Here is a 25,985-nt window from a genome sequence, read left to right as displayed (position 1 = left end):
TCACGTAGGTATTTAAACATCTCTATCATATCTCCCCTCTCCTGCTTTTCCTCTAAAGTATACAGATTGAGATCTTTAAATCTGTCCCCTTATCACGAAGACCACACACATTTTTAGTAGCTTTCCTCTGGACCGACTCCATCCTTTATATTTTTTTTGAAGGTGCGGCCTCCAAAATTGTACACAGTATTCTAAATGAGGTCTCACTAGAGTCTTATATAGAGGCATCAATTTTTTCCTAATGGCCATATCTCTCCCTATGCAATCTAGCATTCTTCTAGCTTTCACTGTCACCTTTTCAACCTGTTTGGCCACCTTAAGATCATCACATACAATCACACCCAAGTCCCGCTCTTCAGTCGTGCACATAAGTTATTCACCCCATAAACTGTACCGTTCCCTCAGGTTTTTGCAGCCCAAATGCATGACCTTGCATTTCTTAGCATTAAATTTTAGCTGCCAAATTTCAGACCATTCTCCAGGTCTTCCTTCATGTTATTCACACCATCCGGAGTGTCTACTCTATTGCAGATTTTGATATCATCTGCAATGAGGCAAATCTTACCTGACAACCCTTCGGCAATATCTTTTATAAAAATGTTAAGAAGAACAGGCCCAAGAACAGAACCTTGAGGCATACCACTGGTAACATTGCTTTCCTCAGAGCAATCTCCATTGATCACTACCCTCTGTCACCTTCCACTTAACCAGTTCCTGTCCCAGCCTGTTACTTTGGGACCCATCCCAAGGGCACTCAGTTTATTTATTAGACATCTGTGTGTAACACTGTCAAAGGCTTTGCTAAAATCTAAATACACCACATCTAGCCCACATCCTCTATCCAATTCTCTGGTCACCCAGTCAAAGAAATTGATCAGACTTGTCTGACAAGACCTAACTGTTGTGAATCCATGTTGCCTCTGGTCCTGTAATCCACAGGATTCCAGAAACTTGACCATTCTCTGTTTTAAAAGCATTTCCATTAGTTTGCTTACCACACAAGTCAGACTTACCAGCCTATAATTCCCTGCTTCTTCCTTACTTCAAACACTTGTAATTACAAGAGTGTATTACTAAGCTGCGTTAGGGCATTAACATGTGGAATAGCATGACAAATGCACGCCGCCCGATTTCCTTCCCTTTGGGGCAAAATTGTAAGTGCTGCCGACGCTGCTCTGTGGAGGGAGGGTCGGCGGGGTATGGACGGGAGGGAGAGATAGAAAGATGGGATGGTCAGCAGGGGTTCGGCTGCATGGCAGGGAGGGGGGCTGCTCAAGGGTTTCGCTGCAGCTGCACGGAAGAGAGGGATTGAAGCTGGGCAAGGGTTCTGCTGCACAAGGGATGGAAGGGAGGGAGGGATAGAAAGATGCTGTGCACAGTGCAAGAGTTCTGCTGTACAGGGGGATGGGAGGGAGTGAGGGATAGAAAGATGCAGCAGAGGGAAGGCACAAGGGGATGGGTGAGAGGGGAGGAAAGATGCTGCACATGTGGGGGACAGAAAGGAAAGAGGAAGAATTGGGGTGGAGGAGAGGAAGGGAGAGATGACCATGTACATGAAAAAAATAAGACTTACCCCAAAAATAAGACCCAGTGAGTTTTTGGGGCCCAATATTAATATGACACTGTCTTATATTCGGGGAAACACGGTAGTAATATCTTCAGTATCATCATCAAGTCCAGTAAAAGCACTCCTAAAAATCAACAGTGGGTGGAGAAAGACCCCTGTGCTGTTACAGTGAAGAGGTAAAACATGTATATGGACAACTGTTTTAAAGAAAGGCTGAAAATTCAGTTGCAAAGGGTATACAGTCAAACCTTGGTTTGCGAGCATAATTCGTTCTAGAAGCATGCTTGCAATCCAAAGCACTCGTATATCAAAGCGAATTTCCCCTTAGGAAATAATGGAAACTCAGACGATTTGTTCCACAACCCAAAAACTTTAATACAAAATACTATACGTACTTATATTGCAAGACCTTGCTCGTTTAAAACAGTCACTACAACCCCAGTAGCATCAGAGAGAGAAGAACCATTGGCTCAGTTGTGATGATGTGACGCGTGTATACTGTATGTACTCGTATTGCAAGACTTTGCTTGTTTAGAACAGTCACTACACTCCTGCAGCGTCAGAGAGAGAAGAACCATCAGCTCAGTTGTGATGTGTGTATACTGTATGCACTTGTAATGCAAGACATTGCTTGTATATCAAGTTAAAATTTAATAAAATGTTTTGCTTGTCTTGCAAAACACTTGCAAACCAAGTTACTTGCAATCTAAGGTTTTACTGTACTGTACTTTCCAATTGTTTGACACCCGGTGACTAGTAATAGGTTCCTCGCCACAATAAATAGTTCATTTTATTAAAGAAAGAAATCTTCTATGCATTTAATACAGCTAAGTTACAGTTCTTCATTCTATCTATATAATTTAACTTTCCGGTGCATTTACTTTCTGCCCTTCGTGCCTTTATCAAATCCAACCACATTTGTAATCCAAGGGGCACAAACCGTTCACTTCTCTGTCTTGATTGTTGTCTCTCAACTACTAAATTTTGTTCCTTCTTCATTCCATATATCAAATAACGCTCGTGTTCTCGGCCATTAGGGCTGACTCACGATACAGCCAGTTAGATTATAAGATAAGCTCTGAAACGACTGAACTACAGTGACCGCTGGTTATCAGAAGACATTATAGGGAGAAGACATTATGGGGTGCTTAAAAGGACTGGTTCCTTTTCTATTTCCCTGATTTTTGTAATGGTTATACGAAGGGCGGTATATAAGCCTTATTACACATTAAGCTAATATCCGGAAGCTCAGATTCCATTGCAGTAAGTTCAAGTTTCAAGTTCATTGCATTTGATATACCGCCTAAAAGCCTAGGCATTTTGTACACCGTCAATAGCGCGCAGGACATTGGCGTGCTGACAATTCCGCTCTGTCAAATGTGCGCACTGACAAGTCGGCGCATGAAGGGAGGGGAATTGTCATAGCGGAACTGTAAGTGGGTAATTCAGATTGTGTCAGCATTGAACACCCCCCTCAACGAGAGCGTGAGTGTGGGGGGGTTCTCCCCTCAGAGCGCAAGTTGTAGTTTAGTGGGAGGGTGCCCCCACACCCTCCCTCAACGACAGCACGAGTGTAGTGGGGGGGGGTTCCCCCACACACACACCCTCAGAACGCAAAAGGGAAGGCATAAGGCGGCACGCATTTGTCCTGCGTGCAAATGTCAGGACAGAATTGTCGGCGCGCCAATGTCGGGTCACCTAAGCAATTTACATAAAATGAAAAACATTTCTACAAATGTTTCAAAAAATAATAATATGATAAAAAAGGCGGGGGACAAACAATAACAAAACACTACAAAAGACCTCCGAGAATCAGCCTTCTGCACAGCCGATTCCTCCTCCTCTCCATCCCCCACCCCCGTCAGCCTTCTGCACAGCCAAACCACCTGCCAGCCTAAATATTGTTTTTTTAGCACCCACCGCTGCAGCCCTCTCCCGCCTCCAATCCGCTCCTAAACCACATTCGCGCCCCAGTTTATACTGGTAACATCACTGATACAATTTAGGTTTTCTCTATCACCACCTGCCGGGAGGAAGAGATAACACCCATTTGTATAGAAGGGTAGAGCTGGAACTAAGGAAATCCCAATAAATAACCTAGCCCAGTACTGACACGCTCAACAGTTAGACATAAACAGTTACATAAGCCCTCAATGCAGCAGGGGTGCACCAAACTTTTCTGTCATGCTCTTCCTCTGTGCACGCCCCTCTTGCAAATATATACTATGTAAGTTAAGAAGAAATTTGCAGGATAGCGTCTAGGCACCCTACTAGCACACATACGTGTATTCTAGACATTTACATGCGTAAGGCATACATAAATGGTTTATAGCATTACTCTACAAATACGTGCAGGCATCCAACTTCCATCCCAGAACAGTTTAGAAACAGAATACAAAAACCCTCTGCTCTCACTTCTTTACCACCAGAGTTCTGAAGCTATTCATAGCAAATACTTAGATCAAGCCACACTGGAGCAGATGTGAAATGACGGTGGCCGACACACTTCATGCAAAAAAACCAAAAAAAATAATTACAGAGCCGGATCACGATGGCTGCTGAAGGCGGCAATTATAAGGGAGCACGTTGGGGAAAGCATGCCGCATAACCACCTCCCCTAATGCTGGCTGCTTAACTCACTCCTGAAAAATGTTACTGTTGGAGGCAACTTCAAAAACAAGGGAGGATTTTGGGTAGAGTCATGGTTTTATGCATGTTTGTAAAATATGTGCATATTTTATGGACTAAAGAAAACAAAAAAACGGGACCCCCTACCCCCACCCAGATTGGCAGCAGTAACAGTTCAACAGTGGGGATGACCAATAACCAGCAGGCAACCAATTGTTCTTCAAGAGCCTTTATTAATACACTTAGGAAGTATGTGACTAATTGCTTTTTTTTTTTAATCAAACCTTTTCAGTTACATTCAGGTACAGTAGATATTTTCCTGTTCCTGGAGGGCTTACAATCTAGTTTTGACGAGGCAAAAGGATGGTTAAAGATTCCTGTCTATCACAAGAATTGACAGTGGGATTGGAACCCGGCTTCCCTGATTTTCAGCCCACTCTCTAAGTGTTACATGACTTCTTCAAGCATAATTGCACACTCTGCTTGGTCGTCAGTCATTTTCCACAATTATGTCTGCCCTCTCTATCCATCCCAAGCATGCTTGAATTTGGTTTTCGTTACCTTTTCCTTATATTATCCAATTAACTAAGTGATTTTATTAAAACAAGTATCATGCTCAATATCTATTTGGCTACAAGTACACAGAAAACTATTAGCCCCCCCCCCAAAAAAAAAAAAGACACCCCTCCGCTACCATATAACTATGAAAGATTAAAAGCTGCTCTTCAGACGAACCACTTTTAACCTTTAACAACACTGAAGTGGCTGTAAGTCTGATCAGATTGTTTGGGATTTCATGCTGTTCAAGTCCTGAAGCGGCAATTAAACCCTCTGTTACCTTTTTTTTTCTGTCTTTCAGCCAGCAACAGGAATGATTGCTGAACCCGGAGCAGGATAATGTAATTTTGTACATTTATAGTCAGGTTGCACAGTGCAAGCATCAGCAAGTCTCACATTCTGGGCATTAAACAGAAAAAAAAAATCAGCCCCATTTCTAACCACCGTAGAAACTAAAATATAAATCCTATATTATAAAGTGCAGAAGCTGTGACTGTGATCTGGAAAACGGCTCTAAGGATTTTGGTGAAACTGGGTCAATCTATGGCTTCTGGTGTGAGAAAGTGAATTAGCTAGGTCTGGAGTTTGGCAAAATTAATTTAGTGGGTCAAAAGGAGGATTTTTACAATATTCCCGCCTCCTCCTGCAGACCATTGGCCAGACATTCCTAATGAAGCATAGCCAGCCAATAGACTGTCTCTGTAGGTAATGCTCCCACCTCCTCTTGCAGCCTATTAGTCATACTGTAGCTTAGCTGAAATTTAAACTTGGTTAGACATTCCAAAGGAAGCTTAGCCAGCCAATAAGGGATTGCAAGGGAGAGGCTGAGGGAACAGATACACAGTGAAACCTTGGTTTATGAGCATAATTCGTTCCAGAAGCATGCTCGTAAACCAAATTAATCGTCTATCAAGGCGAGTTTCCCTATAGGAAGTAAGGGAAACTTGCTTGATTGGTCCACCTCCCCCCCCCCCAGTCACCGGTGCTGCTCCACCCCACCACATCCCCAAAAGATCCCCCCACCCCCGAGGCCACTTGTGCGCTTCCACATCCCCCCGCATCCCGGCATCGCCCCCACTCGCGAATGCTCCCCCCCCGCGCGAGGTGCCGGTGCCCGAAGATCCTGCCTCTTGCCAGACTGGGCCTTGAGCATGCGCAGATGCTCAAGGCCAAGTCCAGCAAGAGGCAAAATCTTTGGGCACCGGCACCTCCTGTGGGTTGGTGCTGTGTGCCAGATGAGGGTAAGCCTTCAGTTTGGGGGGGGGGGGCGATGCCGGTTCAAGGGGGGACAGCGTTTGCGGGTGGGGGGACTCGCTAATCAAGTCAACGCTCGGTTTGCAAGTCACAATTTGCGAAAATGTTTTGCTCGTCTTGCAAAACACTCGCAAACCGAGGTTTAACTGTATAACACAGGTGAAATTTAAACTGAGAGAAGAGATATAGAGCTTAGGCTATACTTAATGGGCTGAAGTTATGACCCAAAGTGGTAAACTGGATTAGGAACTGGTTAGACACCAGAGAGTGGTGGTTAATGGAATTCACTCGGAGGAAGGAAAGGTGAGTGGTGGATTCCCTCAAGGATCGGTGCTGGGACCAATCCTGTTCAATATGTTTGTGAGCGACATTGCCAAAGGGTTAGAAAGCACAGTTACTTACCGTAACAGGTGTTATCCAGGGACAGCAGGCAGATATTCTTAACGCATGGGTGACGTCACCAACGGAGCCCCAGTACGGACCTTTTTAACTAGAAAGTTCTAGTTGGCCGCACCGCGCATGCGCGAGTGCCTTCCCGCCCGACGGAGGAGTGCGTGGTCCCCAGTTAAGATAAGCCAGCTAAGAAGCCAACCCGGGGAGGAGGGTGGGACGTAAGAATATCTGCCTGCTGTCCCTGGATAACACCTGTTACGGTAAGTAACTGTGCTTTATCCCAGGACAAGCAGGCAGCATATTCTTAACGCATGGGTGACCTCCAAGCTAACAGAGAGGGAGGAGGGATGGTTGGCCAATAGGAAAATAAATTTTGTAACACAGATTGGCCGAAGTGTCCATCCCGTCTGGAGAAGGCATCCAGACAGTAGTGAGTAGTGAACGTGTGAACTGAGGACCAAGTGGCAGCCTTGCAGATTTCCTCGATGGGCGTGGAACGGAGGAAAGCCACAGAAGCAGCCATAGCTCTGACCCTGTGGGCCGTGACAGCACCTTCCAGTGAGAGACCGGCCCGAGCATAACAGAACGCAATGCAGGCAGCAAGCCAGTTGGAAAGCGTCCGTTTAGAGACAGGACGACCTAGACGGTTAGGATCGAAGGTCAGAAAAAGCTGAGGAGACGAGCGTTGAGCCCTGGTACGGTCAAGGAAGTATGCAAGGGCACGCTTACAATCCAGCGTGTGCAACGCCTGTTCCCCAGGATGAGAATGGGGTTTAGGGAAAAAGACCGGCAACACAATGGACTGGTTGAGGTGAAAAGCCGAGACCACCTTGGGGAGGAATTTAGGGTGGGTACGCAGAACCACCTTGTCATGGTGAAAAACAGTGAACGGTGGATCGGCGACCAGTGCATGCAGCTCACTAACCCTCCTGGCAGAGGTGATGGCAATGAGGAAAAGCACCTTCCATGTTAGAAGTTTGAGCGAAGTCGTGGCAAGAGGCTCAAAAGGAGGTTTCATGAGGGCTGATAAAACCACATTCAGGTCCCAGACGACAGGAGGAGGCTTCAGAGGTGGTTTGACAAGGAAGAGGCCTCTCATGAACCGGGAAACCAGAGGATGAGCCGTGAGAGGTTTTCCGAGGATAGGCTCATGAAACGCAGTGATGGCACTGAGGTGGACTCTGATTGAGGTAGACTTGAGGCCAGCATCGGACAGAGAGAGCAAATAGTCCAGTATAGTTTCCACCGCCAATGAGGTGGGATCGTGATGATGCAGGAGACACCAAGAGGAAAACCGGGTCCACTTCTGATGGTAACATTGGAGAGTGGCCGGTTTCCTGGAGGCATCCAAAATGCGACGGACAGGCTGAGACAGATTCTGTGGAGAGGTCAGCCCGAGAGAAACCAAGCTGTCAGGTGGAGCGAAGACAGATTGGGATGTAGTAGAGACTGATGCTGCTGTGTAAGTAGAGTAGGAAACACAGGAAGAGGAATGGGCTCCCTTGAGATGAGCTGAAGCAGAAGGGAGAACCAGTGTTGTCGAGGCCACCGAGGAGCGATGAGAATCATGGTGGCCTTGTCCCTGCGGAGTTTGTATAACGTCCGCAACATCAGAGGGAGTGGAGGAAAGGCATAGAGGAACCGATCCGTCCAGTCGAGCAGGAATGCATCTGGGGCCAGACGGTGAGGAGAGAAGAGTCTGGAACAGAACTGGGGCAGCTGATGGTTGTGAGGAGCTGCAAAGAGGTCCACCTGTGGAGTGCCCCAGCGAGCAAAGATGGAGCGGAGTGTTGGAGGGTCCAGAGTCCACTCATGAGGTTGAAGGATGCGGCTGAGATTGTCGGCCAGGGAGTTCTGTTCGCCCTGGATGTAGACAGCCTTGAGGAAGAGACTGTGGTCCGTGGCCCAGGTTCAGATGCGGAGAGCCTCCTGACAGAGGAGGCGAGATCTGGTGCCGCCTTGCTTGTTTATGTAGTACATGGCGACTTGATTGTCTGTGCACAGGAGAAGAACCTGAGGGCAGAGAAGGTGCTGGAAGGCCTTGAGAGCATAGAACAAGGCTCTGAGTTCCAGGAAATTGATGTGATGTTGACGCTCCTGAGGGGTCCAGAGTCCCTGGGTGCGTAGATCTCCCAGGTGAGCTCCCCACGCATAGGGGGAGGCATCCGTGGTTATGATCATGGAGTGAGGGGGTAGATGAAAGAGTAGACCCCTGGAAAGATTGGAGAAGTTCAACCACCATTGAAGAGATTGCTGAAGAGACGATGTCACAGAGATGGGATGAGAAAGAGGATCCGTGGTCTGTGACCATTGGTTGGCTAGAGTCCACTGAGGTGTCCTGATGTGGAGTTGCGCCAGAGGAAGTACATGGACCGTCGAGGCCATGTGGCCCAAGAGGACCATCATCTGTCGAGCTGGGGTTGCATACGCAGGGGTTTCGTCAGCCGTAAGCCTGAAGTCATTATGCCTTTGTATAGATCCATGGTGAGACCGCACCTGGAATACTGCGTGCAATTCTGGAGGCCACATTACCGTAAGGATGTGCTGAGGCTGGAATCGGTCCAGAGAATGGCCACCCGGATGGTCTCGGGACTGAAGGATCTCCCGTACGAGGAACGGTTAGATAAATTACAGCTATATTCGCTCGAGGAGCGCAGGGAGAGGGGAGACATGATCGAGACGTTCAAGTATCTCACGGGCCGCATCGAGGTAGAAGAAGATATCTTCTTTTTCAGGGGTCCCACGGCAACAAGAGGACACCCGTGGAAAATCAGAGGCGGGAAACTGCACAGTGACACCAGGAAATTCTTTTTCACCGAAAGGGTGGTGGATCGCTGGAATGGTCTTCCACTTCAGGTGATTGAGGCCAACAGCGTGCCTGATTTTAAGACCAAATGGGATCGACACGTGGGTTCTATTCGCAAAGTAAAGGCAGGGGAGGGTCATTAGGGTGGGCAGACTGGATGGGCCTTGGCCCTTATCTGCCGTCGATTTCTATGTTTCTATGGGATGGTTTGATGAAGGAGCACCTGACGACAGAGGTGGAGCAGGGTCCGGTGTCGGTCGGAGGGGAGAAACGCCCTCATCAGAGTGGTGTCGAGAACTGCTCCGATGAACTGAAGTCGCTGTGTGGGAAGCAAATGCAACTTGGGGTAGTTGATCTCGAACCCCAAGAGATGGAGGAAAGAGAAGGTGTGGTGAGTGGCTTGCAGCACAAGTGGAGACGTAGTTGCTTTCACCAACCAATCGTCCAAGTAGGGGAACACCTGGAGGTTGTGAGACCTGAGGAAGGCCGCTACCACAATAAGGCACTTGGTGAACACCCTGGGCGATGATGCGAGGCCAAAAGGTAGTACCTTGTACTGATAGTGGCGGTGCTGAATCTGAAAGCGGAGGTAGCGACGTGAATTCAGATTGATGGGGATGTGAGTGTAGGCCTCTTTGAGGTCCAGGGAACATAGCCAGTCGTGTTGAGAGAGAAGAGGGTAAAGCGTGGCCAGGGAGAGCATTCTGAACTTCTCTTTGACCAGACACTTGTTGAGGTCCCTGAGATCGAGGATGGGGCGGAGGTCTCCTGTCTTCTTGGGAACCAGGAAGTAGCGGGAGTAGAATCCCTGACCCCTTTGGTCCAGAGGCACCTCTTCGATGGCATTGAGAAGAAGGAGGGATTGGACCTCCCTCAGGAGGAGGGGGGTTTGGGAGGAGTGAGAAGCAGACTCTACGGGAGGATTGTCTGGTGGAAGAGTCTGGAAGTTGAGAGAGTAGCCGTGGCGAATGATGTTGAGGACCCATTGGTCTGATGTGATGACCTCCCAACGGCTGAGGAAAAGTTGGAGGCGACCTCCGATAGGCTGAGGAAGAGGCAATGATGTTGGGAGACTGGCTATGCCCTGGAGAAAAGAGTCAAAAGGGCTGAGATGGTTTTGACGGAGGTAGAGGCTTGGCAGGTTGGTGAGACTGAGAGCGAGCCTGAGTTTGATGTTGTTGCCAAGGTCGGCGTGACTGCTGTTGAGGCGGGTTGAGAGGTCTGGCCGAGAACCTGCGCTGGTAGGAAGACTGCTGTCTGTAGGTGCGAGCAGGTGGAGTCTTCTTTTTAGGTTTAATCAGAGTGTCCCACCTGGTCTCATGTGCTGAGAGTTTCTGGGTTGTTGAGTCCAGGGACTCTCCGAAGAGTTCATCACCCAGACAAGGTGCGATAGCCAGGCAGTCCTGGTGGTTAATGTCTAGGTCAGAGACTCTCAGCCATGCCAAACGGCGCATGGCCACCGCCATGGCAGATGCGCGAGAGGTCAGCTCAAATGAGTCGTAGATGGAGCGAACCATGAATTTCCTGAGTTGGAGGAGGCTGGAAATATGTTGCTGGAAAAGAGGGACCTTACGTTCAGGAAGATATTTCTGTAAGGAGGAGAGCTGTTGCACCAGATGCTTCATGTAGAAGGAGAAGTGGAAGGTGTAGTTGTTGGCTCTATTGGCCAACATGGCATTTTGGAAAAGGCGCTTACCAAATTTATCCATGGTTTTTCCCTCTCTGCCAGGAGGGGTGGAGGCATATACACTGGAACCCTGAGATTTTTTCAAAGTAGATTCCACCAGGAGGGACTCGTGGGGCAATTGAGGTTTATCAAACCCTGGGATTGGAATAACCCGGTACAAGCTATCCAATTTACGAGGGGCTCCAGGAACTGTAAGGGGAGCCTCCCAGTTTTTATAGAAAGTTTCCCGTAAGATGTCGTGGACGGGCAACTTCAGAAGTTCTTTGGGAGGTTGCTCAAAGTCTAGGGCATCGAGGAAAGCCTGAGACTTTTTAGAGTCGGACTCTAAGGGAATGGAAAGAGCTGCTGACATCTCCCTAAGGAATTTGGAGAAAGAGGATTGCTCTGGTTTGGAGACAGTGTCGGTCATGGAGGATTCTTCATCGGTTGATGAAGCGTCCTCCTCGGTACCGTGAGGGGAGTCTTCCCACAAATCTGGGTCCCTAACGTCGGGGTGCGTACGTTTGGACATCGGTGTGGAGGGCTCGGCATGGCGGGTCTTTGAAAGAGATTTGCCTGAGCACACCGAGGCGGTACCGGATGAGGAAGACCGATGTCGTTCCTGAGACCGGACAGGGTCGGCAGCATCACAGGTATGTACTGTAGGTGTTTCTGCCAAGAGCACCGGCATGGAGGTATTAATCGGTACCGAGAGGGTCGACACCGATGGGGCAGTGTGAGGCTCGGACCGGTCCTGTACCGGAAGGTGCGGTGCCAGCAACTCCAGCAACAGTTGTTGGAGCTGTTGTTGCAGCTGCTCCTGTAACTGTGTTTGGAGTATGGCCGCGATGCGGTCGTCCAGGGGAGGCACCGGTACCGCTTTTTTCTTCTTCGGTACCATAGGTGCCGCTCTACGCTCCAGCGATGAGGAGGCCGATGATGAGGCACTCACCGAGATCGGAGCGGCGTTTGCGGGGCCGGTGCGGGGCCGGGAGGGCCGGTGTCGCAACCGTGGCAGGAGGGTGCTCAAGGGAAGTGGGAGGCTTCTTAGCCAGCTTACCTGGGCCCAACGACCCCGAGGAAGGGTCCGGTGGTGTCGATGTCGTCGATGCCGACTTTTGTGGTGCCGTCGACGTCGCAGCCAGTTCCATGGCAGATCCGGTACCAAACAAAATATTTTGCTGGATCTGCCGATTTTTCAAAGTACGCTTTTGAAGCGTAGCACAGCGGGTGCAGGTGTCAGCCCGATGCTCTGGACCCAAGCACTGGAGGCACCAATTGTGTGGGTCAGTGAGGGAGATCGGGCGTGCACACCGCTGGCACTTCTTAAAACCCGGTTGAGGGGGCATGAAGGGAAACACGGCCTCCGCAAAATTGAATCCGGAGGCCTGTATGGCAACAGGCCCCGCCGGGGCCGGCCTGAAAAAATAAGGAAAACTCGATGAGTTTTGTTGTTTTTTTTTAAACAAAAATAAAGGGAATCCGATAAGAAAAATAGGAAAAAAGTGAGAAAATACGCGAGCAGGAAGGCAAAAAATCAGTTGCCGTTGAAAACACATGCGTCTTCTTCGCTCCGCGGAAACGAAGAAACTGGGGACCACGCACTCCTCCGTCGGGCGGGAAGGCACTCGCGCGGTGCGGCCAACTAGAACTTTCTAGTTAAAAAGGTCCGTACCGGGGCTCCGTCGGTGACGTCACCCATGCGTTAAGAATATGCTGCCTGCTTGTCCTGGGATAAAAAAAGTTTTGCCTTTTTGCAGATGATACCACGATTTGTAAAACAGAGTAGTCACCAAGAAGGGAGTGGTAAACATGAAAAAAGATCTGCAAAAGTTAGAGGAATGGTCTAATATCTGGCAACTAAAATTCAATGCAAAAAATAATGCATTTAGAGATTAGAAATCAAAATGAGCCATATGTGCTGGGAGGTGAGAGAGGCTGATATGCATGGATGGGGAGAGGGATCTTGGGGTGATAGTGTCCGAAGATTTAAATGGAAAGAAACAGTGTGACAAGGCGGTGGCTGCTGCCAGAAGGATGCTAGGCTGTATAAAGAGAGGCGTAACCAGTAGAAGAAAGAAGGTGTTGGTGCCCCTATACAGGTCATTAGTGAGGCCCTACTTGGAGTATTGTGTTGAGTTTTGGAGACCATATCTGGCAAAGGACATAAGATGACTTGAAGCGGTCTAGAGAAAGGCAACGAAAATGGTAGGAGGTTTGTACCAAAAGACGTACGAGGAGAGCCTGGAAGCCCTGAATATGTATACCCTAGAGGAAAGAAGGGACAGGGAACTTGAAAGGTATTAACATAGAATAAAATCTTTTCCAGAAAAAGGAAAATGGTAAAACCAGGGGACATAATTTGAGGTTGAGAGATGGTAAACTAAAGGGTAATGTTAAGAAATTCTTTATGGAGAGGGTAGTTGATGCCTGGAATGAGCTCCCAAGGGAGGTGGTGGAGATGAAAACGGTGATAGAGTTCATAAAAAGCACAAGATGAACACAGAGGATCTCTTATCAGAAAATAATGGTACACGTATACTGAAGAACTAAGGCCAGTACTGAGCAAACTTGCACGGTCTGTGTCCCGTTTATGGCTATTCAGTTGAGGATGGGCTGCGGATGGCTTAGATGGATTAGATGGTCTGCAGTGAGCTTTGACGAAGACTCCAGTAGACGTAACCTAAGGACAGTACCGGGCAGAACTCTAGGTTTCTGGCCCAGAAATTCCTGAGAAAAAGGGGAGTGTGCGGCGTAGTGGTTAGAGCTACAGCCTCAGCACCCTGAGGTTGTGGGTTCAAACCCCACGCTGCTTCTTGTGACCCTGGACAAGTCACTTAATCCCCCACTGCCCCAGGTGCATTAGGTAGAGTGTGACCCCCACCAGGACAGATAGGGGAAAATACTTGAGTACCTGAAAGTAAACCACTTAGGCTATAAGTGGTATATAAACATTCAAATAAAGAGATAAAATTAATCATTAATTTATAGAGTGTACAGCTGGGAAGACTGGATGGAACATTCAGGTCTTTTATCTGCCATCATTTACTATGTTACTAGGCAACCAATATAGGCAGCAGGAAATAAAACAGAACAGCAGGTTCCTAAGGCACTCACTCTATATAGCTAAGGGCTCCTGAGGGAAACAGAGGCTGAGGGAGGAGTTAATGCAAACTGGGAGAGGTATGGTAAGCGATACAAAGATAGCTGAAGCCCAGAAGTTTAGCCAACCAATAGGCTGCAGGAAATAAACAGCACACAAGGTTGCTAAGGAACTCTCTTTAGCTATTGCTTCTGCCTCTGGCTTTCCCATCCCCTGCAACCCATTGGCAAGAAATTCCAAAAGAACCTTAGCCAGCCAATAAGCTGCAGAGAAAACTAAGGGCTCCTTTTACCAAGGTGCACTATGCTTTTTAGCGCGCGCTACACGCTAACGCGTGCATGTTAGTCTTTGGTCTCATTAGCGGTTAGCGCGTGCATAGATTTAGGGCTCCTTTTATTAAGCCGCGCTAGCAGGGTTAACGCGCGTGACGTTTCATCACGCGCTAACCCCCGCGCTGGCCTAAAAACTACCGCCTGCTCAAGAGGAGGCAGTAGCGGCTAGCGCGGCCGGCGGTTTAGCGCGCGGTATCACACGCGTTAAACCGCTAGTGCGCCTTTGTAAAAGGAGCCCATAGCGCGCTATAATGCTTAACGCACCTTAGTAAAACAGAGGGTAAGGCACTGTCACTTTAGCTATTACTCCCAAAGCCCATTGGTGAGACATTCCTAAAGAAATCAAATGGCAGGGTGCTAATAGACTAGAGGGTTCTCAGAATAGAGGGCCAGACGCACAAAAATCATCCTTAAAATCTTGTGGGTCGCTGTGGGGCCGATTCATTGTCCAATTTGAAAGCAGTGATCGATGTTCAAACAACTTCGCGGGCAAATGAGTTTCATGGAGTTCCGCCGTAATCCCATCCAATCGGTCGTCGGAGAAAGTGACTGACACATGCGCAGAGCCAACAGGAGAATCCTCGAATAGCTGAGCAGCAGGGGAAGCCCTGAAGCAGCCTCCTGCCACTCGGGGCAACAAGAGTAGGGGTTTTTTTGGTTGTTTTTTTTTAATGGGCACAGATGTGCATGTGTTCCATACACACATCTGTGCCCATTAAAAAAAAAAGTCATGCTGAAACCCCACCACCGCCTACGATGACCCTACCCCGAATTTAATAAAAAATAAATATCAAGAGGGAAGCCCACTCCTTCTTTGCTCGGCTACCCAGACCCCACACATACCTGACCCCTCCACATTTAAATTAAAGAGCGGCAAGAGGGATGCCCACTCCCTCCTGCCACTGGGGCCCCCATAAACTCCCAACATCCCACTGCAAACCCCCAAAATCCTGATCAGGACTTTTCAGTTAAGTAGAGGTGTTCTTTATCAATGCATTCATACGGGAGATATATTTATAATCAGAATTAAAGAGGTTTTCTTCTGACCAATGATTGATGTTACCCTATGTATTAGGCAAGGATCATTTTACTTGCCTGTCAAGGGAATCTGAGGTCTTTTTTCCTCCTTTCATTAAGTAATTCTTTGCAGTCAGCATTTCACTGATACAACATTGACTTTTTTGATGTAGTAATGTTTGATATTTTTTTATATTTGATATTGATATTTCTTTTACACTAATATCCTTCACTTTTGCAATTGGTTTTTCAACAAGTTATGTGTGATGGGTTTTTGTTTTTTTCTTTTCTAAGTAATAAGACATTGTCCACATACTAACATATTGAAATACCGGTATCTTGGGCAAGTGTGGATAAAACTGATCTCTGGGCTACACTACAGGACAAGGTTTGAGGAGCAGAGATGTTAGAATGAAAGGAGCAGTTTTGTAGAAAAGATCTGAACTGGCTCCAAACTGATTTGCAAAACCAGTCTGCTAGGTTTTCAGGATATCCACAATGAATAAAGATCAACAAGCCAAGGAGGCAGAGTGCATGCAGATCTATCCTATGAGTATATCCTGAAAACCTGACTGGCTAGGTGTGCATCGAGGACTGGATTGAGAATTCAAGGAACTTTAAAACATTTTTGTGAGGTAAAATAGCACACAAATCTTAGTTTGGAGCAGAAAATATACTACTACTATTATTTCTATAGCGCTACCAGACGCAGGCAACACTGCACAGAGTCACAAAGAATAAGAAATATGGCATATTTTTCCCTTTTTCAGATTTTTTGGTTTTATCTGCTTTCACTTCTGATTATAAAACCTTGTATTTGAAGAATGATTTCCAGACCTCTGGACCATTAAATTGACTGGTGTTATCTTATGCCCTTAGAAATGCTATAATGGGCTCTAATGGATGTGATCCAAGATGGCCGCGGGCTACGTGATCTGAGTGAGACGCACTGGAGAATCTTCTCTTTTGGTTCCTTTGCTCTAGAGCTGTTGGCGGAGTTTCACTCTGGATAAATTGATAATGCCGAAGAGAAGAGGCCGAAGTGCTGCTGGTGCCTCGCGGTGCGCTGGAGCTACTTCCCTCGGCAACATTGAGGAGTTCGTAAGGCGCATGCAGAGTTGCGCGATGGCATAGGGGATTTCCCCGCTGGAGTTGCTTCAGAGAAGCGGGACTGAAGCAGTCACCTTAGGGCTGGATACTATCTTAAGCCCCGACCTAAGAGTGCCACCCCCGCAGCCTTGGGTAACCAACTCCCCGCAAGAAGGGGGAACTCCAGTAGCAGAGTTCTCCTCAGAGGCCAAGGAGGAAATATCTGGGAGCATGGAAATGGGCTCTCCTGTTTTACAAAAAAGCCTGGTGTCTGAGACTGAAACATCTTCAGGAAAGGGACAGAACCAGAAGGACAACGGTGTGGAAGGAGAACCAAAGGGTGAGTGATTAGTTACAATGCAATTTTCAATTTCTTACTGATAAGTTCACAGAAATAACATTGGAATCTGTGTGGGATTTAGTGGCCAACTTGGTCAAATCGAAAAGTCCACATTTTCAAACCATAGAAAAGAAACTCCATGAACACTCACAAGAAATAAGAAATTTAAAGACTGAAGTAACATCCTCAAAATTAGTGGTGAAAAAAATTTGAACAGGAGTCAACATCGTATAAACAAGTTCAGGAGACCCTAATCAAGGATAATTTAAATCTCAGGAGGAAAGTTGAAATACTAGAAAATTATTCTAGCAATAACAACCTGAGACTGATTAACTTTCCCATGGTTTCTACGGTAACACCTCAGGATATGATTAAAAGATATTTCTTGGAAATATTAGAGGTCCCTGAAGAATCTTTGCCGCCATTCTCGCAAGTTTATTATTTACCTAACAAAATTCAAAATCAACAACAAATTATTTCTCACGAACAAATAAATATCTCAACTTTATTGGAAGCATCGGATAAAGAACTGGTGACACCGGCTACCTTGATAATAACAGTGGCTCTTTCACCAGAGAAATCTTGGATTCCGAGACTTTTCTTTAAAAATAAACAAAAAGAGCTCCTGGGTTATAAAATACAAATGTATCCAGACTTATTGAGAGAAACCCAAAGGAGCAGACCAGAGTTTCTTCTATTAAAACCAGGAGTTGTTTTGATGGGGGTTACATTTTACTTAAGACACCCCTGCAAATGCTTTGTATATCATCAAACACTCAAATACGTTTTCTTCGAACCTTTTCAGTTAACAACCTCTTCCTATCTTTGTCAAGGCTAGAGATAGAAAAAGCTTAAAGCTCTTTAGCTTGAAATGCGGCACTCTTCCTCAATCCTTTAGCCATTTCTAATGTATTATTTTACTTTTTATGTTCTCGCTATAATTATTTCTTGATCCCATAATGAGGTCTTGAGTTGAATTAAGTCTGTGGGTTTTTTCTTCTTACTGAAAAGTTTAAAACTTTTATTTCTTATGTTAAGTTTTGTTTTCTTGGCTTAAATCCTTTCTGCACAAGTTTTATACTTGATATGTAATATAAAATCAATAAAAAAATAATTTTAAAAAACCAAAAAAAAAAGTTATAATCTGCCCTACTTTTGAATAAACTAACGGGATCTAACTCAAGTCCTTACATGACAGCAAGAAAACAAATTGTCCAACTAATAGGCCTTCAAAAAAAACTTCACAGTAAGCCAGAGCTTCCCAAAACTCTCAACCGGGGTTATCAGTGGATGGGCTCTCCATATGTTGATCACTATTCTGACATTTAGGGGAGTTATACGATTCCATTTAGCCATGAGAGTCGGAGCATTTATTTTGCCAGCCCATGGTTGAAACTACTGCCACGGCTTTGTAAAAGGAGTCTTAAGTTATCTTTCTCTCAAAAAGAATCAATCTAGCAAGGTGGCAGTATGGGTATGTTTGTCTGAATTTGTCAAAACATCATGGAATTTCCTAACATAGGTGTATCAAAAAAGCAACAAGATTTGGCTATCTACAAAGATTAGCTATGGCCTACACTTCTCCCTCCATATTAGCTGTGATAGGGGATTAACAGAACCGCAAATACAGAAAAACCGCGAATAACTTTTTCATATGTTATTCGCTGTTTTCTATTAAAAACCATCATGAATATAGTGAAACCGCGAATAACATGGTGGGAGACCTGGTCTGTTCCTGAAGGAGAGGCAAAACAAGGTGAAGAAACTGCTGGGAATCAGCGATTTTCTCTGTAAACGCTTGGAATCAGTGATTTCTCTATGCAAGCTGATGTAATTTGGAAGTAGGAGCCAGCAAGCTAAAAACCGTGAATAATCAAAACCGCGAATACGGAGGGAGAAGTGTATTTCTCCTATTTACGATATAGTTTATAAGCATTTATATAATCACCTTTACTAAAAAAAAAAAAAAAAAAAAAAAACACAGGCCAAAGCGGTGTTCAACTAATTAAAAACAAAAAAAGAAATACAATTCCAAACAGAACAGTCACGATCATGCAATTTGTTTATTATAAATGCCTAATAGAAGATGGTATTCCCCCAGACTACAAGTGCTACCCATTCCAACAAGGTTATAACAACATCAGACTTAAAACTTGGATTTTACCCAAAAGCCCGTAGAAAAAAAGTAAGTCAGAGTTGTTCAGAATATCATTCCGCAAGGTGGATGCTAAGAAGAAAAAAAGCACTTTTTTTCTAGCCAAAATTAACCCCCTCTTCTCTGAAACCGCGCTAGCGTATTTTAGCGCCGAGAGCCGCGCTGAATGGCCCGCGCAGCTCCTGACGCTCATACAGTTCCTATGAGTGTCGGGAGCAGCGTGGGCTATTCAGCGCGGCTCCCCGCGCTAGAAACTGTTAGCGCGGTATCGTAGAAGAGGGGGTTAGGGAGCGAATTTCGAGCCTTAGACAACCAATCTATATCATAGGCATGAACAATTGCAGGGGCTGAAGCAGAAAGCTAGCACAGACAGAAGCACGCAGTTAATACAACATCTATAGTCAACTTTCTGGGAGCTCAAGTTTCCAAGTTTATTAATAATTTAATATACCAACCATCAACATGTATCTGACCGGTTTAATAGGGATTTGCACAGAAGCAAAATCTTGTGTTTGACACCAGTGCACATTATATTAAAACAGATGCAGTTACGTATTCCATCCCAGTACAGAGAACTACACTGCAGGATTATTTAAGGCATGTGCAAAATAGGAACCTGAACACCAAATCTGAGAAGGTTGGCTCATTTTTTTAGCGCAGAGGCAGAATAGCTGACAGCCATTACTATCCACCTGACCCTCTACCCCAGAAAAAAAGCTCTCCATGCCCCAATCACCTAACCCTAGAAAGGACCCAGCCCCCAGAGTTGCCCCAGTTCCCTCCCCTTGACACTTCCAAAAAGTAATACCATGTTTCCCCAAAAATAAGATAGTGTCTTATATTAATTTGGGGCCAAAAAAACGCACTAGGTCTTATTTTCAGGGTAGGTCTTATTTTTTTCATGTACAATGATCATCTCTCCCTTCCTCTCCTCCACCCCAATTCTTCCTCTTTCCTTTCTCTCCCACACATGTGCAGCATCTTTCCTCCCCTCTCACCCATCCCCTTGTGCCTTCCCTCTGCAGCATCTTTCCATCCCTCCCTCCCATCCCCTTGTGCAGCAGAACCCTTGCACAGCATCTTTCTATCCATCCTTCCCTCCCTCATATCCCTCAAGCAGCAGAACCCTTGCCCAGCTTCTATTCCTCCCTTCTGTGCATATACAACAGAACCCTTGAGCAGCTCCTCCCTGCCGCACAGCCGAACCCCCGCTGACTATCCCATCCTTCCATTTCTCCCTCCCATCCGAACCCCGACAACCATGAGATCTACATACCTCCCTCAACAGAGCAGCATTGGCAGCACTCTAAACAGGCTGCTTCACAGCCTTCCATGCACTTCGTTGCTGATGACATCATCAGTGATGCAGCAGAGGGAATGCCCCGGTGGGAGAAGGCCATGAAGCAGCCAGTTTAGAGTGCTGCCAACGCTGCTCTGTGGAGGGAGGTATGTAGGTCTCATGGCATTTATACGTGCTCCATAGCATGCCTTGATTAAGCACTTGTGCAAATTAGCCTGTTTTGTAATCTACGTGCATATTTGCAAACTCTTTCCATTTCTATCCAAACTCTGACCCTGTACACACCTACTGGCTAAATATATATCATCAAGTCTCTGGCCCTTTAATCAAAATTCATTCTGGAGCAATTGCAAATCCGACTAAGCATAGGATGACCCAAGTGAAATGACAAACCACCATCACGTCCAGCATTCAAAGTTCTAGCAGGAAGGTCACCAGCCCAAGGAACACAAAATGATTTATCCTTTCATCCTTATGGAGGAGGAGCCTGCACTTTTCCCTAAGCCAAGAGGGAGTCCTCCAACTGCACTGTTGCCAGCAGAAGGGGGGGGGGGAATGTGCTTCAATATTTTTCTTTAAATTATGCATGATCCAGCAGAGCTTACCTGTCCCTCACTGCTGAAAATGTGATAAACAGCACCCCCTACTGGTAGAACTGTACTTGAAGACTGTTGCTCAGTTCAGAGGGAACAGTAGTAGTTGTGGCAGTGATGGGTAAGGAAGGAGATAACATTAACACTGCCCCTGCTAGCGCTGTTCTGTGTATAATTCAGAAACTTCTTTGCCACACTAGTCTCAGAAAAATATTAAATTCTGCTGAAATTCAGCAATTCAGGGCAGACTAGCAGGTGCCCTATGTATACTCCCTTTCTTACCTTCAATAGGTCAAACCATCCTAACAAGCAGCCAAGGGGCATACTTGTACTGTTAGGAATTTTCAATATAATGAGTTTCCATTTGGAGCTGAATATTTGTTTAAAGTGTTTTCTGAGCTGATGCCTACTAGCATTTACAGCTGTGCCTTTGCCAGAAGGTGCACGAGGAAAAAAAAAAAAAAAAAAGAGGAGGAAAGGTTTCTATGTCTGAAATAATTAGCAGCTCCAGCTCATTTCAACTCTACCGAGAGAAGCACATAGTCTTGCAGCCACCAAATATGTTGCAAAATATGGCAGGGTCTCCTGCGAACTTTAACCGCACGCATGTAAACGCACAGACATAAATGGCATGGAGTTGATATCATGCCCAGTGCAAAAGCTGCACTCAAGTAAAAAAAAAAAAAACAACTTATGGGGACCCATTGTGCTCTGTTTTCTGTTTCTTTCCTTTACTGCTCACCAACGCCTGCTCGTCTGACACCTTCATGAAGTCCCAAAACCTCATCCTTAAGCCGTTCTGTGCAAAAGCAATTCTGTTCATATTTGAAGACTTCTCCTCTCTCGTTAATTATTTTTGTTGTTGTATTTCAATTTCTAACAGCTTTCACATCAATACAAAATTACCCTCCAGATATGTAAATATTTGGTGTGTCTAAGGGGATAGAACCAATTTTCCCTTGAACAGGAGGATATGCAACTCCTGATGCAAATGAAAACAATCCCTACCTAGGAAATAGAGTAGAGAACTCAATTCCCCACATAGGCATTTTCATTTTAAATAGGTAAGTTTGCAATTCAATGAACCCTGCCAGAGAATGTTATGCATTTTTTTTATGTCCGTCTGGCTACATTTATTTTAATTGGATGTGGAGTTGAGACCCCCCACCCCACCGCAAAGTAAGCATATGAATTTGCTACAAGAAAATAATACAAAGCCTTTCTCTTCTCACTTTGTCATGTAAATGTTTATATAGTCACTTTTTTTTCTTACAAGCCTGGTTCCTTTCCACCATTAACATCTAAAGGCTTTTTTTTTTAAAAAAAAATCTGAGCCTTTCATTAATTCACTGTAGCCAAGTTGCAAAACAAACACACAGTACAATGGACATGTCCGATCACCTGACAGTGAAAAGTACAAGATGCAAAAATAACTTCAGACACTGATTAGGTCTCGCTCGGCATGCACACCCCGGTATATGCTGCCATTCCGCATATTTTTGTTCCACGAGTTGCGCTGGTAACCTTAGAAACTATTGGGGGGGGGGGGGGGAATGCAACATGAAAATGCAGAATCCTACAAAAAAGGAGACGCTGAACGCATCTGAAAGAGGAGCAGATAACTGCCCAACAGGACTAGCACTGATTGCTTCTCGTTTTGAAGAAGGAAAAAAAAAAGAGAGAGAGAGATGTGCAATTGCATCTAAACTACAGGCAGGCAAAGGTTAACGTGATCACAAAGCAAAATGTACAAATGTTTTTTAACAGCAGCCGGCAAGTGGGATCCGCTATTCTTACTGATCAGCAACGAGAGATCCTTTCCAACGCAACGTGGTGCGCGAGAGGCAAAGTGCAGGGGGGGGGGGGGAGTCATTTCAAATTCAAAGCAATGATTTATTGTACTGATTTATCGTCAATTAACTGGCAAGAAAATCGTTCAGCATCATCACTTATAGAACGGTTCAATTTGCTCTTTTTTTTTTTTAAATGAAAACCCACCCAACTAGCTAGCTGCCTATGGAAGATAAAACAGACAGCTCAGCACAAACGGCACTCCGGCTGCCTCCCCCCCCCCCCCCCCGACCTTGCAGAAACAGCACATGCATCCAAGCGGGGAACCCCTACGACGGTCTCCCAATGCTTTACCTCAGTGAGAGAACGAACTCCAGTCTGCGTTTTAGTTGTCGGCAGCGTCAAAGAAGCAGCCCACGTTTTGGCAGGGAGAAGGCGAGATGCATAAATAAGGTTTGCGAGAACCTACCCAACGTACGCCGCAACTTTTCCGCGGGCAGCCGCCGCCGCCGCGCTCCCTCTCTCTCTCCACGCCGGCCGCCGGCGCGCGGACAGAAACTTTGCAGCCCGGCGCGCGCTCCGCCCGCAAGGTGGTGGAAAGTTCGCACGCGCCTCGGGAGGGTCCGGCGCGAGCGAGCGACGGCCTCCGCGCCTCCTCGGCCGTTGCCGGCGCGCGGCGAAGCGGAGCGCGCGCAGCCACCCGGCTCGAGGGTGGCCAATAGCCATGCGGTAGGAGCTCCCGGCTGCGCGAGCTGGCTCCGGGGCTCTCCTGACAGAAACGGCGACGGCGCCTCCGCCTCCTCTTTCTTTCTGCCTTTTTTTTTTTTTTTTTTTAATTAAGAGGGGGGGGGGGCGCTGGAGAAAGGATCCCTCCTCAGCCGCCGCTTTCTAATCACAGCGCTGCCTACCGGGAGAGACCCCCAAATTCGCTCTGTCAGCGGCCAATCGCCCGGCGCCCCTCCTCCTCACCCCCCCCCCCCCTCACCTCACAGCCTCGCGCCTCCACAACCTCGCTGCCCGGCGTCTCTGCGGGAGCCCTGGCGAAAATCGTTGAGAGAAAACAAAGCCGCGCACCTTTCCCGTTGCCAGCCTGCAATCAAATGATAATAAGCATTAAAAAAAAATAATAATAATAATAATAGAGAGAGATTCGCCTTGTGGGCCTTTCTAGGAGGGTAGGGGGTCGTGTTCTCTCAGGAGTCACCACCCTGAGGCGACTAGGCGAACCCCTGTCCCGCGCAACACCGAGTCCTGCTTTTTTTTTTTTTTTTTTTGCTTCTGAATTTACGTTAACGTGGTCGGGTTTCTCTTCACGTGTGAGCTTGGGAGACCGGAAGGCGCGGGTTACGGCCTCGGCGACTTCTTCCCCCCCTTACCCCCCCCCCCCCCGACCGAGAAGTGGACTGCTTCTGTTCGGAGAGCGGGGGCTGGCGAGGATTCAAGTGCAGGGCTCAGGCTGAGAAGCCGCGCTAAAATGGGATGGGGGGGGGGGCGAGTTAAGGTTCAGCCACTCGTCCCCAGTGGGGACACCGCGATCACCAAAACCCTAAAGCAAAGATGTTTTTTGCCTCCACTGGACTTTCCCTTTTAAAGGTTACAAGCCAGAGAGTTTGACAGCTAATGGCTCCGGTAGCTAGATTCCCACCTGGAATTATGTTGCTCAGGTCCAGGACAGAAAAATAAAAAAAAAAGGAAAGCATAAAGTACCGGCTTCAAAGAAGCACTTTTCAAAAGGTTGCATTCCTACCTCTCATTTGTACTATCTCCCGTTTCTTCCTCTGCCTGGATCTACTGTACAGTTGGATCCCTAAAGACTAACGATAGTTCATCTCTCTATTTATTTTATGTGCTCAGTTTTTATTTGGATTTTACATTAATAAAAGTTGTTGTTTCCAAGGTTGATGTGCACAGTCCAGCTCCCCACTTGGTTTCGTTTTCTGCATTGTTCAAGGTGGTTTTGGTTTACCTGGTTTCTGTGGTTTACAGTCTATTGGATGGCCGTCTTCCCTCTCGTTATCACTACCTCTTCTTATCATACTCCTCCAGTCTGATACGTGTTTCACACCTTCTCTTCTTTCCTTTCCTTTCCTTTTGCCATGTTACCCTCTAGTCATGCTTCCTTGCCCCTCCATCCCCAGCTTTCCTTATGCCCCTCTCTGTCATTCCATCTGATCTGTCTGCAAGAGCTGGTGGGAGGAGGTCTTGCTGTGACCTCTTCTCATGACCTTGACAGGATCGCCCTGCCCATTATTTCCAACTGACCTTTTCCACACCCAGCCACAAGCAATCACCTCTTGCCCTAGCACAGAACCAGAGGTTCTAGGAGCAGGAACTGAAGCATGCAAGGTTACTTCCTTTTTCTCTACATTAGAGAAATTCCCAGGGCTACCTTTGGCATCTGGGTTCTGATATTTCTATGCACTAACATGTAATCTTCTCTCTAGGAACTAGCTCCATAAAAGTATGCAAGCAAATTTACACTTAGTACATACATGATAAAGTCAGTTGCGCTTGTAAATTAATAATGAGCAAATTGGTGTTAACAACAATAGACTAAATGGTTTTAATTGATGCTAATTGGCACCAAATTAACAGTAATGCGCACAATTCTAGAAACTGCATGTGCAAAATCTATTCAAAACTTAAAGTGGCCTTTAACGCGATCACTAAACTATTTCCAGCTGGTTTAGCCTGCGTGCATTTTAGCGGCGGATTATCAAAATGGCTTATCGTGGTCTTTTGCAAGCTTTCTAGCAGTCTCCAACACTGCCATACAAATGGGCCCTTCATTATTTAAACGAGCCCGCTGGTGGATTCTTCAGCATCATTGAGTCGTTCTCCAAGCATGGTGTTGGCTTTTGGCAAGAAAAAATTTGCGACTGGTCCAGAGGTGCCGGTACAGTGAAAAGTGCATCTCGTGGCGTGTGTTTTGACTGAGGCTAATGAAACAAAATAAAAATTACATGATTCACATAAATTAGTCTTTTTTTTTTTAGAGGGCGTGGTAAAAGCACACATCTTGAGCACATGTATTACACTTCTCCCTCCATATTCGCTGTGATAGGGGATTAACAGACCTGTGAATACAGAAAAAACGTGAATAACTTTTTAATATGTTATTCGCTGTTATCTATTAAAAATAGAAAATATGGTGAAATCGCGAATAACACGGTGGGAGACCTGGCCTGTTCCTGAAGGAGAGGCAAAACACAGTGAAGAAAGTGCCAGGAATCAACGATTTTTAGCTGTAAACGCTTGGAATCGGCGATTTCTCTATGCAAGCTGATGTAATTGGTGGGGGGAGGAGCCAGCAAGCTAAAAAAACGTGAATAATCAAAACCGCGAATGCTGAAACCGCAAATACGGAGGGAGACATGTATAACTATCTTATGA

At 46.3% G+C, this 25,985-nt stretch overlaps 1 protein-coding gene across 5 annotated transcripts in view; it reads right to left on the bottom strand.

The window, feature by feature from the left end:
• Nucleotides 1–23,591, bottom strand: part of FAT3 (FAT atypical cadherin 3) — a 669,400-nt gene extending 645,809 nt beyond the window's left edge. For 3 of the 5 annotated variants that reach the window (XM_033948992.1, XM_033948995.1, XM_033948996.1), the window contains exon 1: nucleotides 22,947–23,591. The gene's annotated coding sequence lies outside the window, so the exon portion shown is untranslated. The remainder of the gene's footprint in view (nucleotides 1–22,946) is intronic. The other 2 variants (XM_033948997.1, XM_033948999.1) reach the window with 1 other exon arrangement.
• Between the last annotated feature and the right edge of the window lie 2,394 nt (nucleotides 23,592–25,985).

The sequence above is a fragment of the Geotrypetes seraphini genome, chromosome 6, assembly GCF_902459505.1.
Source record: "Geotrypetes seraphini chromosome 6, aGeoSer1.1, whole genome shotgun sequence".
Lineage (NCBI taxonomy): Eukaryota > Metazoa > Chordata > Amphibia > Gymnophiona > Dermophiidae > Geotrypetes > Geotrypetes seraphini.
This window is presented reverse-complemented; position numbering and strand designations above follow the sequence as displayed.